Source organism: Pteropus medius, unplaced genomic scaffold (assembly GCF_902729225.1).
Source record: "Pteropus medius unplaced genomic scaffold, Ma_sr-lr_union100, whole genome shotgun sequence".
NCBI classification, from domain to species: Eukaryota; Metazoa; Chordata; class Mammalia; order Chiroptera; family Pteropodidae; genus Pteropus; species Pteropus medius.
The window spans coordinates 1,162,686-1,177,666 of record NW_024345872.1 but is presented as its reverse complement, the minus strand read 5'-3'; the positions used below and the strand labels follow the sequence as shown (position 1 = coordinate 1,177,666).

Sequence of the window (14,981 nt, the reverse complement as noted above, 5' to 3'; positions counted from 1 at the left end):
GAGAGAAGAGATTTCTCACAGTAGCTCCTATGATCCTTGACTGTGTGAATTTTCTCAAATAATATCAATTACAACACTTAGTCCTTATTAAGCTCCTACAATGTTCCCAGATTTAATCCTCACAGCAAGCCCTAAAGGTAGAAATTATCACACCCATATTACAGAAATTATCACATCCATATGAGAGAATGGAGATTCGAGTTCCAGGAGTTGCTGAAAGTCACTCTGCAAGTCAAGGGGACATGCTAAAACTCAAACCCAGGCAGTGAAGCCAGTTGATAGCTGTGCTTGCTGCATAGTGCCCTCTGCTTCAGGCACCAAACACCTACTCTCTGTCAGGTGCAATGAAGATACCAGAATGTTATAAAGGACATGGCCCTCAAGGAAGTAATAATCCAGATCAGGGAGGATCTACTGGAGGAGACTACAAAGAACCATTTTAAAGAATGCTTGGCTGCTGAGTAAATTTACTAAGAAAAAATTCAGAGAAGAGCTGATAGTAATAGTAACCACAACAATTATAATAATTTATATTTGCTGAGCACTATTCTATGTGCCTGACATATGTTTAACATGTCCAAACTTATTTATTCCTTACAGCTATCCTGCGAGTTATGTACTAGTACCAGCCTCATCTAAGAGTAAAGGAAGTGAGGCTCAGGGAGGTAAAACAAAGTAATTTGTTCAAGGTTGCACTATTAGCAGATAGGGGTAGACTAGGTCTGAAATCTCTTTGTCTATACATAGAAGAAACTCAATAAATACCCATCAAATGAATGACTATCTTCCACCTATTTGAGCACTTACTATTTTCTCCATCTCATTTAATGCTCAGAACCCTATGTATTACTGCTATTATTGGCCCCACTTTACAGATAAGGAACCTAAAGCTCAGAGATTTTAAGTCACTTAGCCAAGTTCACACAACTATTAAGTGGCAAAACTATGATCCAAACCAACCCAGGTCTGCCAACTCCCAGTCTTTCTTATTTGCCTTTTAGAGCCTTCTCTGGGGCTATGTGCTCATTAAAGTTTAACAGCCTCCTTCTGCGAATCCATGTCAGTTGGCCTTGATTTAGACTGTAAACAAGGGAGATACAAATAACAAGGTAGCCTCTATTTCAGTGCATGAAAAAACTGTGATCACAGCATACAGGCAGAGGGAAAAGGAGCTACCATGGAAAAGGGAGTGGGAAAAGGACTGGAAAATTCCGATGGAGGCAGGGCCTGTTCTTCACATGCTCCTGCCAGGGAGAGACATTTTGGCTCCTCTTACAGCAGAAGCAACAAACTTGAAGCGTGCCACAACCAGCACAAAATGGGAATCTTCCTTAGAAATCTGTTTCTAATTAGTCCCCATCCTAGAGGCTCAGGCAGAATTATGTTGTTCTCTGCAAGAGCCGTAGCTCAGCGCCTAGTGCCACTCACCAGGAAGAGCTGAACTTCTCTTGTGACCTGTATCATGGGCTCGCTTTTGAAGAAATTGCTTCACAACCCACTTCCATTTGCTATAAGCTTTTGTTTATGCTTGCTCTGTTGGGTGCTTTGTTCTGTGGATCAGAGTAACTCTCATAGGGCCAGATCATGTGGCTCACAGGGAGTTTCCATGGTCAAGAGGTCAAGGCGATGGGCTGCAATTCATAGATCCCAAGATGCCCATGCTACTTCTCTTAGAGAATTTCTCCTACAGTGCTGAGCCCAGAGTAGGTGGTTCCAAAAAACTTGTTGATTGACTGACAGATTTATGGTGGGGTAATTCAGTCCTAAAACTTTGCTACTCCCAAGTAAGTGTGATCCATGGACCAGTGGCTTTGGCATCACTAGAGAGTCTATTAAAAATGCTGACTCTCAGGCCCCACTGCAGACTTTCTGAATCAGAAACTGAGTTTTAACCAGACCTCCAGGAAATTCGTATGAGCGTTAAAGTAGGAGAAGCACTGATGTAGGACAGTGGCTCAGAAAGGCTTTCACTGTCACCTATCTATAGTAGGTTCCTATTCCCTCTGTTTTCTGAATCCAGTGGTTTCCGAATCTGATTGTACATTATTTCATTCGAGGAGCTGTGTATTTTTTTTTTTAAGAAATTTTTTATTTAGAAATGATTTTAAACTAACAGCAGAGTTCTAAAAATGGTACAAAAACCCCCTTGTCAGCAGGGTAAGCCCCCATCCAGATTCATCGAATGTTGGAATTTTGCTATATTTGCTTTCTTTTTATCTCTCTACATTTCTATGTGGTTTTTTTTTCCTTCCTAATCCATTTGAGTTAGTTGCAGACATCATATCCTTCACCCCTAAATACTTTAGCATGTATTCCTTAGCACAAGGCCATCCTCTTACATAATCACAGTACAAGTATCAAGTTAAGAAATTTTTATATTGATACAATAATATTACCTAATATACAGTGCATATTCAAATGTGGCCAATTGCCTCAATGATGTCCTTTATGGCAATTTTGGTTTCCATCTGGAGAGCTATTAAAAAGTGTCAATGCTGTGACCCTAAACCCATACCAATTAAGACGGACTCTCTGTGGAAAGGGCCTGTGCATATACATTTTTTGGCTCTCTAGGAGACTGTAATGTGCAGCCAAGGCTAAGAACTTCTGTAAGATAGGCTTTTCTGTGAGCCCTGTATATCACAGGAGTTGGAAATCTTGTCAGCAGAGTAAGCTCTGACTATAATTTTCCTAGGCCCCACCTGAGTTCTGATCTCACTAACTGCCTATGTGGTTCCCTGGGCCTTTCCTCACTGCCTGCTGATACCTACTCTCTCTCTAATAGAAACAAAACATTCACTTTTTAATCTTGCTATTTTCCCTATAGCTGCTCAGCACAGTCCCTCTTTATAAGAAATGAAGCCTTGAATGCTATATGGTCTGTGCTGTGTTCCCCACAAAGCTATATCTAACAAATGGGCTGCATCACCTCAAATTGCAGAAGAGCAAGGGCAAATAGTGAGACAAGAACATCAGAGATACAGCAAATCAATTAAGGTGAGGGCCAAATTTCTCTTTGGGTTGGCCACAAAATTTCTCTAGATTTTGAAAATTGCTTTCTCATAACTAGAATATTCTCAAATGCCCTTGGATTGGAAAGCAAGCTGCTGAGGTGAGCAGATGTAGCAATCTGGGGCGGACAAGAAGGTAATGTGCAGATGGAGAGCGATTGAAAAACTAAAATTAATCCCATGAGCCTGCAGGCTTTTGTATTTCCTGAAAGAATTTGGGTCAATCTAGCTGGTCAGTTTAACTGTGTCAATGGATCAGTTCTGTTTCCATCCACTAGCAGATGAAGGGGAAGAATGGCAGGTCTGAGAGGGAGCTGACCAAGATTTCATGATATTTAGTCTGCCAGGTGCAGAACCATTTCCCTAGCACTGAAGCAGCCATCAGCCCCCCGCGCTGCCCCCATCCACACCCTCCCACCCAAACATCTGTTTCACTGTAGCCAAAGAAAATCAGCTTTATTTGAAAGGCTCTAACAGAGGAGGCAGAGTCCAGATTTGTATGTGTTGTGTGTATATTCTGGAAGAAAGGTGAAAGTAGAAAAGGGGTCATTGGCCTAAAAGCTGCTTTGTGAATGCCTGACAAATTGACTTGCTTTCAGTATGTATTGATATTCCTTAATATTTGAGAGAACTAGCCTACTCAGATGGATTGCTTTAACAGATGCATCTTTGCAGCTAGTCAATGACAAAATATTTGTAAGTGGTTAGTGAGTTTCCTCTTCTCGGGAACTCAGGAACGTGCCAAATGAGATCATTTCCTTTGGCCCAGGACTCGAGAACATTTTCAATTGTGTTCATTCTGATTAGGAACTAAAGAATACTCCAGTTATTGCCAAAGTCCAAATGGAGGACACTTGTATTCCTAGACAACCATTAGAAAATTCCTTAATTAGGATCCAGTGTGCACTGCCATTGACATTTCTAATAATCTCTCATCAGAGGACTCTGTCTTATTACAGATTTTGGTCCCTGCCAATAAAACAGAATGTGCTAAAATTTATCAAGTATGTGTGAATTGCACATATAAAATTTTCTTAGAAAAAGGCTAGCTTTGGAAATGTTTTCAAAGAATATGATATTTCATATAGCTTAACTCAAGCTAACAAAGAGACTGTCTTTCACATCAGAACTATAAAATATTGGCTAATATTCCCTCCGCTTGTTAATTTTCATTCTCTAATTATTTAATGTATTAAATATAATATATATAAATTTTATACGTTTAAAATATTTATACGTTTTTAGTATTTTTTCCTCCCCTCCCCCCACTTTTAATATTTGATACAAAAATGCACACACACTGTTAACCTTCACTCAGATTTATATGTAATAGTGGAGTTCAGACATATACCAACTCATATATCCCTGCTCTACCCTGAGTCTTGTCCCATCCCTTTCAGTTGTTGCCACTGCCATAGTTATTCTCCCTTTCTATCATCCTGCTCCAATCCATTCTCCAAATACACATGTCTCCTGCCTTCAGAATAAAAGCCCTAAATCCTTAGTTTAGCATTCAATCCCCACTCCACAACCTATTAAAGACTACCTCCAACACTCCCAGTCCTATACTCAGTACTCCAAGCAGACCTCTCATTTACTGTTACATATGAAGTAAGGTAGCAAAAAATGTTCAGAAAGCTTACAATGTACCAGAAACTGTGTTTGCTACTTTGTGTCATTATCTCATTTACTCATTCCCACACCAGATGAGGTATGTTATATTACTCTCATTTTCCAGGTAGGGTAATAGAGGCCAATGTTAGTAACTTGCCTAAGGTCAGGCAGCTACTAAGGTATGGAGTCAGGGTTAGAAGCCAAGTAGTCTCACTCCATAGCCTGTCCTCTTTACCTAGCCTGCCTAAATGTTTTGTGGAATTTGTCCGGAATTTTCTTGCCTCCATATTTTTGTTCATGGAAATATAGAAATAACGCTTTTTATCATCTCTGCCTGTTGAAATCTTGTCCAGAACAAATAACACCTCCTCCATGAAGCCTCCCCTGACTTCCCAACAACTGAAATTTATTCCTCCTGGCTCAGCGTACTCATAGTATTGGCTCTAGCACTTATACTATTTTTTATTATTGTAGTTACTTGTACATGTGTGTCTTCCTACCCACCTCCATCCTGCCTTATAGGAAGCTGAGCTCGCTATCACTGCGACCCTGCAAAGTGACAGTCAGGTGCATCACTAGGGATGTGGTAGAGGTGAGCGATGTGATAGATAATCTCTAAGTTCACTTTGATCTTGAGGATTCTATAATCCTGGGTGGCAATTTTCCCGAGGGCACCTTCTACAACACCAAGCAGAAGAGCTGGCATGTGTCTGGGGAATTGCTGAGTTGGCAAAACTACATTATCTCTGGTGCATGTGCAGATAAACAAATACTGGCTACACTTTCCCTCCCAGTCTCTGTATGTCTATCTATCACTGTCGTGTGTATTTGAAGGTGACATTACTATGCAGTTGTGGCTCAAAAGCTGCAGTCCTTTTCACATCCCTTCCCTATAAAGACTATTCTTTGTGTCCTGTGAGTTGATGATCCAAATATATACTGATGTTTGCAGCACTCGATGCTTTCTCTTTCAGTCTAGACAAGTGATTTTCAAACTTGAGCAAGAATCAGAGTCACCTAGAGGGCTTGTTAAGACACATTGCTGGGGCCCAGCCCCATTAAGTCCAGGGTAAGACCTGAGATTTGGCACTTCTCACAGGTCCCTGGGCCACACTGAGAATTGCTATCCAATAGTAGCTTCACTTCATGCTTTATCTCTAATTGCTGTTCACTGAATATGAAGGGTTGGTGGGGCTGAAGCAGGAGGAGGAACTCTCAGTTCTAGTGGTGCTGCTGGCTAAAGATTAAGGTTCTACTACAGCTGCTGGTTCTAGCAAGCTGGGCAACCTTGGGCAAGTCTCGGCACTGCTCTGGGTCTCTAGCTTTGTGCCTCTCAGGCACAAAGATGGGATGAAGTTAGTGATTGCTACTCTGGATATTTCTAGAAATCAGAGTTGGTCTATTGCTCTTATTCCAGCCCAATCTTTCAAGGTGGGAAGCCAGATACTCCACAGCACCTTCTCAAGCATCCCAGGGCCCATTCCTATCCACCATTACTCCAAGCTGGGATGTTCCACTTGCTTGGGTGAAGGGGTCTCTGTTTAAAGTCATCCCTATGTGCGATGCCCAAAAAACAAAGTTGGCACCCTCCCACATAGAAACCCAAATCTGCCATTTCATGGCATGGGTGTCTTTTGTGTACTATTTTAAAGGTACTTTAGCTCAGAGAGGAGAATACAGAATTTTTGAGCTAATCACCTACATGTAAATCCTAGTTCTAACCACTTACTGTGTAACCTTGGGTAAGTTAGTTAACATTGCTTAGCATTACTTACTTAACTTAAAACAGAAAGAAACAGTACCTACTTCATGGGGTTGTTATGAAGAATAAATGAGATAATGTATGCAAGGCATTTACCATGTGCCTGGCACATAGGAAGTACTCAAAAATGGTAGCTATTATTTCTAAAAAGAGGGTAATGGCCCCTCTATTACATAAAACAAGTAGAGAACCAGAGAACACTATGGCTGTAGATCTTCTACTTTTTATACCTCCCCCCCAGTACATAATAACAATAATAGTGATAATTCACACATATGCAATATTTTGTAATTTCAAAATACTATCTACTAAATCCTCTCATCTAATCTTTATAACACTATAAAAACAAGGCCAGCATACTTGTGTGGACGTCTGGAAGTTCCAAAAACACCATTGCTGTCTACTGGTCTCCCATGCAGTAGGCTGGCTTTTCCTGTGTGGATTTCTACTTCTGCAGAGTTGCAAGAGGAAGCATCCTGGGTCACTGCTGCCAGCTAAAGAGCCTCCAGGAAACCCCTGTGGTTCTCCACCTGTATTGCAGGTACACATCAGGCCAGGGGGCTGCTTCCTATACAGCATCATTTCCTGCATTCTGTTTAGTGCATGCATTACCAGACCCAAACATCCAACTGATGCTAATTGAATGACTTGAGGACTTTTGATAATAAATATAAACCAATCCAGAGGATGTTCTGGATTTTTCATCAATTCTACTTATTAGTCCAAGAAAAATCAGCCTACCCCTCTATGATACCAATTACACTTCTCATTAAGGCAAAATCATGTAGGCAAAATCATGAAGATGTCTCAGGCTGTGGTATTACTGCCACACTAAGCGTGAATTAGAGCTCAGTGATTGGAGGGGAATAAAACACAGGAGAGTTAGAACTTGTTATAGCGCTTAATAATGATTTGTTTCCTCTCCGGAAATTGGACAGGGATTCGAGACTTTAGCAATTTCACTGCTCTGCTCTTTTCTTTCTTTCATGATTCTGCCATTTGTGACTCTGCTGGAAATAGAGGACAAGAGCAGGCCTTCTATTTGGTGTCTATTTTTTGACTTCCCTAATCCTTCCTCTGTGGTCAGTTTCTTTCTGTTATCTTTAAGACCACAGATGAGGCAAACTGACCTTGTTTGCTCTGCTTTAGCCACAGTGAGGTTCCTGCTGTTTCTTAAACTGTTCAGGACTCAGGGCTTTTGCACATGCTGCTCCTTCTGATTGATATGGTCCTTCTTTGGGCTCCTGCTCCCTCTTGTCCTTAAAGTTTTTATTCAAATATCATCTGCTCAGTGAGGCCTTCCATGACTATCATATTTTAAAATGGCTCCTCTACTCTTCCTTATCTCTCTTTCCTGCTTTATTTTTCTTCATATCATCCATTGCTTTCTAATATACTATATAATTTCCAGATTGTTTTATTTATTCATTCATATTTCTTTCCCCCACCACCACACATCAAAAGGTAAATCCCAGGAAGGAAGGGGCATTTTTAATTTTTTATTCTGAAATAAATTTTGTTTAAAGTGTTTTTTTCTGGAGAATAGAGAGATGATGTTTATTTCGTTCATAGCTTCTATCACAAAACTAAGTACTTATTTATTTATTTTTTAATTTTATTTTATTATTAGTTTCAAGTATACAGTACGCTGGTTAAATATTTATATAGTTTATAAAACGATCCCCTAATTGTTCTTTCTCTCCTCTGGCTCTCTACCTGGCCATTACATTAATGCTAAGTGCATTCCCTATGCCGTGCTCCCCATCCCCGTGACAATAGATCAACTATTAATTTGTACTTTTAACCATTCACCTAATTCTCCCAGCCCTCCAGCCCCCCAATCACCCTCCCCTCTGACCTTCACCAGATTGTCCTCTATATTTGTGAGTCTGTTTTTTATTAGTTTGTTCTTTTTGTTCCTTAGATTTTACATATAAGTGAAATCGTATGGCATTTATCTTTCTCTGTCTGACTTATCTCATTCAGCATAAACCTTACATTTCCATACTGCTTCAAAAGCAGGTTCCCATACAAATTATTTAAGATCTAGTGAGGGAAGATGGCATGCCTCCTTTAGCAACCACGCCAAAATTATAACAAACCTACAGAGCAACCAGTATGCAGAATCACCTGAGGTCTGGCTGAACAGAAGCCATAACTAAGGACAAAAATGACAGGTCACCTCAGACTGGTAGGTGAGATGGAGATGCGAAATGGCCCGGTCCCACACCGTGTGTAGCAATCGAGAATTGGGAGGGTTATCTTGGCTACAGATCCCTCTCCACCACCTGAGGAGCAAGGAGTCACAGCCACACACTGGGATTCCCAGCCCAGGGATCCAGTGCTGGAAACAAAAGTCCCCACAACCTCCGGCTCTGAAAACCAGGGTAGGTTGTAGCTGAGTGAGATGGAGGGCTGCGAGAGTCTCAGGCATTCATTCCTCTTAAGGAGCCCACGCCCAGACTCATTTGCTGGTGAACATGCTAGCTCAGAGTTCCAGCACTGGGGCAGCTGTTTGAAGAGTGCAAGGAACACATGGGGAGGAACTGAGTTGTCTGGCTTCAAGATGAGGGCTGGAGGGTGGCTTTCACCCTGACAGAAGTGCTGACAGTATCCATTGATCCTTTGTTGAGCTCTTCTACCTCCTAGCATGAAGATGCAGGCAGTCATCATATCTGAGTCTCCATCAACCTTGTTAACACAAGTCAATCCTCCTAGGAGATTCCTTGAGACCCCACCCTTCCCACTTTGCAGGCTCACCCAAGCTGCTTCCAGTAGTTTATCCATACAAACGGACTGTCTTGGCTCATGCCGCGGACCTAGTACTGGCAGAAGATCTGCTGTTATATAGACCTGATGGCCCCATATCTCAATGAGATGCTGCCCCATCCAACCCACAAATTACTTGTGGCAAGCCTGTTCCCAGACAACCAGTCCCATCCTGTGTTTTTCCTGGGACATGAATTTGGCAGAAAATAACAGCACTCAGTTCATGTGTCCCACTAAAGCCTGTGCATCCAGGGAGAGCCTTTTGGTGGTAGGCCACAAAGACCTGCCCCCAAGCTCCAGTAATTCTTAAACAGATCTTGGGGATTTGCAGGCCCAAGGAGGGCAGCAGCTAGCCTTGCCGTGATCTGAGAATTTTACAGGAAGCCACAGACACAGCACTAGCATGTAAACTGACACTACAGTGGCAGGAGAAAATTTGCTCAACATATCCAGGTGACTCCCTGAGTCCCACACCATCCAACACACATATCACCCAGAGACTCTTACAGTTCCAGAGACTTACAGGCAATGGACAGGCAGCGTCAGGCCTTGAAGAGCACTGGTCCTTCTGCTAAACCACCCCAGGCTCAATACTAAGGATAACTGTACTGCGGCTTAATAGCGTTGTTTCTTCCATTTACCTATAGATCTAGCATATGCAGCAACCATCTGTGGATCACTCTGTAGCTCTCATCACAGAAATCAAAGACAGCAGCAGACCTTGGCCTACTGGGGAAGCCCTTCCAAGGTGCCACAAATCCAGTGGACGTGGAGGCTGGTGCTGGACCACAACAGAGAAACTCCTGACTAACCCCATAAGCTGTACACAAAAAGGGTGGTCAAAACAAGTACACAAGCCTGCTAAGGCAAATCCCACACAGTGAGGACAGACCCCACACAGCAACACATACCCTCTGGGCATAGTCAATTCCCACAGTTAGTAAGCCCGTCTGTTAATTCCATCCACTGATGTACTAATACCAGTAAAGGCTTAGCTACAATAAAAAAAAACCACACAACTCACACAAAGACCAAGTCCAGAGCCACCAGCATAGGTGATTACAGAGAGTGTACCACTGGGCCACACAGGACACCTTCCACATAAGGCCATCTGGGCAAGGCTGAGGGACAAAACATCCTAACACATAGAAATGAACACAGAGAAGTTAATAAAATGAGAAAACAAAGAAACGTACCACAAATGAAACAATAGGAGAAAATTTTAAAAAATAAGCTAAATGAAATGGAGGCAAGCAACCTACAAGAGACAGAGTTTAAAATAATGGTTATAAGGATGCTTAATGAACTTAGGGGAAGAATGAATAAGTTCAATGAGAACCTCAACAGTGAGATATAAGCATAAAAAAAAGACACAGAAACCATAAAAAAGAAGCAGTCATAAATAAAGAATACACTAACTGAAATGAAGAATACACTAGAAGGAATCAATAGTATTAGATGAAGCAGAAGATCAAATCAGCCAACTGGAAGACAAGGTAGCAGAAAACATCTGACTGGAACAACAACAACAACAAAAAAGTCAAATGAGGATAATTTAAGAAACCTCTGGGACAACATGAAGCATAACAGTATCCCCATTATGGAAGTACCAGAAGGAGAAGAGAAGCAAGAGATTAAGAATCTATTTGAAGAAATAATTACAGAAAACTTCCCTAACCTGGCAAAGGTATTATACATACAAGTCCAGGAAGCACAGAGTCCCAAACAAGAGGAATTCAAACAGACTCACACTAAGAGAAGCCAGAATTAAAACGACCAAGGTCAAAGACAAAGAGAGAATCTTAAAAGCAGAGAGAGAATGGCAGCTAGTTACTTACAAGGGGACTCCCAGAAGAATGTCTCTTGATTTTTCAACAGAAAGTTTATAGACCAGAAGAAACTGGCAAGAAATATTCAAAGATATGAAAACCAAGAATCTACAACCATGAATACTCTGCCCAGCAATGCTATCGATTAAAATGGAAGGTGAGATAAAGAGCTTCCCAAATAGGAAAAAGCTTAAGGAATTCAATACCACCAAGCCAGTATTACAAGACTTTGGCAAAAACAAACAAACAAACAAACAAACAAACAAATACAAATAATAAAGTAACAGTAGCTATGTTCCTATCAATAATCACTTTAAATGTAAATGGATTGAATACTCCAATCAAAAGACATAAAGTAGTTGAATGAATAAGAAAACAAGACCCATAGTTATACTGTTTACAGGAGATTCACTTCAGATCAAAAGACGGAGTAAGAAAGTAAAGAAATGGAAAAAGATATTTCACACAAATGGAAATGAAAAAATAATCTGGGTTAGCAATACCTATATCAGAGAAAATAGACTTTAAAACAAAGACTATAATAAGAGACAAAGAAGGGAATAACATAATAACAAAGGGATCAATACATCAAGAAGACATAACCCTAGTAAACATATATGCACCCAACATAGGAGCACCTACATATAGAAAGCAATTATTAACTGACCTAAAAGGAGGGATAAACACTAATACAGTCATAGGAGGGGACTTTAACACCCCATTGACACCAATGGACAGATCAACCAGACAGAGAATAAACAAGAAAATAAGGGGCTTAAATGACACACTAGAATTAATAGATATTTTCAGAGCATTTCACCCCAAAAAAGCAAAATATACATTCTTCTCAAGTGAACATGGAACACATTTCAGGATAAACCACATATTAGGACACAAAACAAGTATAAATAAATTTAAGGAGATTGAAATAATATCAACTGTCTTCTTTGAACACAATATATGAAACTAGAAATCAACTACAAGAAAAAAACTGGAAAATACACAAACACATGCAGGCTAAATAACATGTTACTAAACAAAAAATGGTTTAACAATGAGATCATAAAGAAATCAAAAGTAACTATAGACAAATGAAAATGAAAACACAACCCAAAATCTATGGAACACACTGAAAGCAGTACTAACAGGGAAATTCATAGCAATATAGGCCTAATTCAAGAAACAACAAATGCACAAATAAACAGTCTGATCTTACACTTAAAAGAACTAGAAAAAGAACAGCAAAGCCCAAAGTGAATTGAAGGAAGGAAATAAGATCAAAGCAGAAATAAACAAAACAGAATATAGAAAAACAATACAAAAGATTAATGATAAATACGATTGAAAACAAAAAAAATAGAAAAAATAAATGCAAAAAAGAGCTAGTTCTTTTAGAAGGTTATTAAAATTGACAAACCCCAGGCTAGACTAAAGAAAAATGAGAAAGGACACAAATAAAAAAAATGAGGGATAAAAGAGAGGAAATTATGACCGATATCACAGAAATACAAAGGATTATACAAGAATAATATGAAAAAGTATAAAACACCAAATTTAATAACTTAGAAGAAATGTACTTAGAAAAATATAACCTTCCCAGACTGAAACAAGAAGAACTGGAAAATCTAAATAGACCGATCAGCAGTATAGAAATTGAAACAATCATCAAAAACCTACCAAAAAGTAAAAGTCCAGGACCAAATTGCTTAACCAGTGAATTCTACCAAACATTCACAGAAGATTTAATACCAATTCTCCTCAAACTCTTCCAAAAAATCAGAGAGGAGGCAATACTTCCCAACTCATTTTATGAGGCCAATATTACTCTGATATCAAAACCTGGTAAATATAACATAAAGAAGAAAACTACAGACCAATAAATTACATGAACACAAATGTAAAAATCCTAAATAAGTTACTAGCAAACCAAATACAGCAACAATTAAGAAGATTATACACCACGATCAAGTGGGCTTCATCTCAGAGGCACAGGAATGGTTCAACATACACAAATCGATTAATGTGATAGACTACATAAACAAATTAAAAAATAAGAATCATATGATCATATCAATAGATGCAGAAAAAGCCTTCGACAAGATACAGCATCCATTTAAGAGCAAAACACTTCACAAAATCGGTATAGTAGGAAAGTAACTTAACATAATAAAGGCCATATATGACAAACCCTCAGCCAACATTATACTGAATGATGAAAAACTAAAAACCTTCCCTCTAAGATCAGGAACAAGGCAAGGCTGTCCACTATTGCCACTCTTATTCAATATAACATTGGAGGTCCTAGCAAATGTAATCAGACAAGAGAAAGATATAAAAGACATCCAAGGAGGAAACGAAGAAGTCAAACTCACTATTTGCAGATGACATGATTCTCTATATAGAAAACCCTGAAGATTCCACAAGAACACTACTAGGTACAATAAGCAAATACAGTAAAGTCTCAGGATACAAAATCAATGTTCAAAAATCCATAGTGTTCCTATACTCTAATAATGAAGTGTCGGAAAAAGAAGTGGAAAAAAAATAATGCCTTTTGCAATTGCAACAAAATGAATAAAATCCCTAGGAATAAATCTAACAAAACATGTGAAGACCTATGTACTGCAAACTACAAAACCCTATTAAAAGAAATCGAAGAAGATACAAAGAAATAGAATGATACTCTGTGTTCTTGGATTGGAAGAATCAACATAGTTAAAATGACAGTATGACCTAAATCATTATACAGATTTAATGCAATCCCCATCAAAATCTCATCGGCATTTTTTAAAGATATAAAACAAAAAAAAATCATCGGATTTGTATGGAAGCACAAAAGATCCTGATTGCCAAAGCAACCTGAGAAAGAAGAATGAGGGTAGAATCATCACTCTGCCAAACTTCAAATTATACTACAAAGCAACAGTAATCAAAATGGCATAGTATTGACAGCAAAACAGACATACAGACCAGTGGAACAGAATCGAGAGTCCAGAAGTAAACCCATATTTATATGGGTAAATAATTTTCAACAGAAACGCCAAAAATATACAGTGGAGAAAGGAAAGCCTCTTCAATAAATGGTGCTGGGAAAACTGGAAAGCCACCTGCAGAAGAATGAAATTAGACTGTTGTCTATCACCACACACCAAAATTAACTAAAAATGAATTAAAGACCTGACTATAAGACCTGAAACAAAAAAATGTATAGAAGAAAACATAGAACTAAATTCAAGGTCCCTGGACTTAATGAGGATTTTATGAATTTGGCTTCTAAAGCAAGGGAAGTAAAGCAAAAATAAATGAATGAATGGGACTATGTCAAACTAAAAAGCTTCTGCTCAGCAAAGAAATTGTCAACAAAGTAAGAGACAACCATCTGAATGGGAAAATATATTTGCAAAGAAATGCCTGCGATAAGGACCTAATATCCAAAATATACAAAGAACTCATACAACTCAATAACAACAAAAAACAAATGATCCAAACAAAAAATGCACAGAGGAACTTAACAGACACTTCTCCCTAGAGGACATACAAATAACCAACAAATATTTGAAAGGATGCTCAACATTGCTAGCTATTAGGGAAATGCAAATCCAAACCACGATGAGATACCATCTCACACCTGTTAGAATAGCTATAATCAACAGGACAAGTAATCATAAATGCTGGAGAAAATGCGGAGAAAAAGGAACCCTCATACACTGCTGGTGGGACTGCAAATTGGTATGGCCACTATGGAAAACAGTATGGAGGTTCCTCGAAATACTAAGAATTGATCTACCATATGATCCAGCAATCTCTTTACTCGGTATTTACCTCAAAGTCTTGAAAACCCATATCCGAAAAGTTTTTTGCACACCGATGTTCATAGCAGCATTGTTCACAGTGGCCAGGACATGGAAGTAACCAAAGTGTCCTATGATAGATGATTAGCTAAAGAAGTTTTGGTGTATGTATATATATATATATATATATATATATATATATATA

At 39.2% G+C, this 14,981-nt stretch overlaps 1 protein-coding gene across 9 annotated transcripts in view; it reads right to left on the bottom strand.

Annotated features, from left to right (window-relative positions):
* PAK3 (p21 (RAC1) activated kinase 3) overlaps positions 1-14,981 on the bottom strand; it is a 279,838-nt gene that overhangs the window by 209,852 nt on the left and 55,005 nt on the right. The gene's annotated exons all lie outside the window — the stretch shown is intronic.